Source organism: Chinchilla lanigera, unplaced genomic scaffold, assembly GCF_000276665.1.
Source record: "Chinchilla lanigera isolate Chin_1 unplaced genomic scaffold, ChiLan1.0 scaffold00092, whole genome shotgun sequence".
NCBI classification, from domain to species: Eukaryota; Metazoa; Chordata; class Mammalia; order Rodentia; family Chinchillidae; genus Chinchilla; species Chinchilla lanigera.
Genome location: NW_004955493.1, coordinates 7588979 through 7590544, shown reverse-complemented (window position 1 = coordinate 7590544; position 1566 = coordinate 7588979). Strand labels below are relative to the sequence as shown.

The 1566-nt window shown below is 39.7% G+C and overlaps 1 protein-coding gene across 2 annotated transcripts in view; it reads right to left on the bottom strand.

Annotated features, from left to right (window-relative positions):
* Positions 1-1566, bottom strand: part of Srcap (Snf2-related CREBBP activator protein) — a 47837-nt gene that overhangs the window by 12016 nt on the left and 34255 nt on the right. The window lies entirely within an intron of this gene.

The following is a 1566-nucleotide window of genomic DNA, read 5'->3' as shown; positions in this document are numbered from 1 at the left end:
TAAGGATGTATCTCAAAAAAACAAAGAAGCAGCTGGGTGTGGTGGTGCATACCTGTAATCCCAGCACTTGGGAGACTGAGGCAGGAGGATCACTGCAAGTTTGAGACCAGCCTGGGCTGCAAAGTGAGCTCAAGACCAGCATCAACTATAAACCCCATCTTAAAAACAAAAGATTCAACTCCAGTGCTTGCTTCAGCAGCACGTACACTTAAAAATTTAAAAAAAAAAAATTTCAACTTCAAAAATTTAACTTTTTTTTTTTTTTGGTATGAGCATTCAAACTCAGGACCTTGTACTTGCCAAACAGGCACTGTGCCACTGAGCTATATCCCCGGCCTTCTTAAACATGATTTTATGCTAGGTCCAAAACAATTATTTAAAGCCTTACTCAGCCTGAGAATGCTGATCAACTGCCTGGGTTTGTTCCCAGGCACTGCCAAAACAAAACTTGTTGGGCACAATGGCATAAACCTGTAACTGTAGCACTCAGGAGGCTGAGGCAGAAAGATCGCAAATTCAAGTCCTAGCTGGGAAATTTAATGAGACTAGTACCCCAAAATTTTAACAAGTTAAAAAATTAAAAAATAAAAGCTGGCCAGGCATAGTGGCACATGTCTGTAATCCCAGCACTTGGGAGGCTGAGGTAGGAGGATTGTTCAGTGTTTGAGGCCAGCCTGGGCTACAAAGTGAGCTCAAGGCCAGCCCAAACTGCATAGAAAGACCCTGTCTCAGACAAAAAAAACAACAACAACAAAACAAAAAATAAAAGCTGGGGATGTAGCTCAGCGTAAAGGTCTTGAGTTCAATCTACAGTACTGCCAAAAACAAATAAATGAAACAAAAGGATACTTACTGTGCTTATATATTTTACATCTGCATATTTATTGTTTTCTACTAGCCCAATAGAACATGAGCAACATTCATTGTTGCAACTGCTCAGTACATGGCGAAATAGATTCTCAATAAATGTATCTATTAAATGAAAACCAGATCCTATGAGTCTGTCATGAAAAAAGCCATCTCCCAAGTCTCCCTATCTCAGTGTTACCTTAAGCTTTATCTCCTGGTCTAGGGTGTTGTGAGGAAGGAGAATACTCGAGTAGAGTGAAAAATCAATACAAGCCAGGTCTCTACAGTAGCAAAATAAAATATCTGCAAATCACACATCTGAAAAAGACTTGCAACTAGAGTAGGTAAAGAGTTCTTATAACTCAATAGTTAAAAAAAATACTCTAAAAACGACAAAAAATACTCTATTTAAAAAAGACAAAGTATTTGAACATACACTTTGAAGATAAACAAATGACCAAACACTAACACAAAAAGATGTTCAACAACGTTAGTTAGCAGGGAAATGGACATCAAAATCGGGCATAGTGGCATATGCCTATAATCCCAGCAACTCTGGAGGCTGAGGCAGGAGAATCCCAAGTTCAAGTCCAGCGCCTGGTCAACTTAGCGAGACCCTGAAAAAAAATTTTTTTTTTTTTTTTTGGTTTTTCTCCGGTACCGGGAACCGAACTCACGACCTTGCGCTTGCCAGGCAGGCGCTTTGCCACTGAGCTA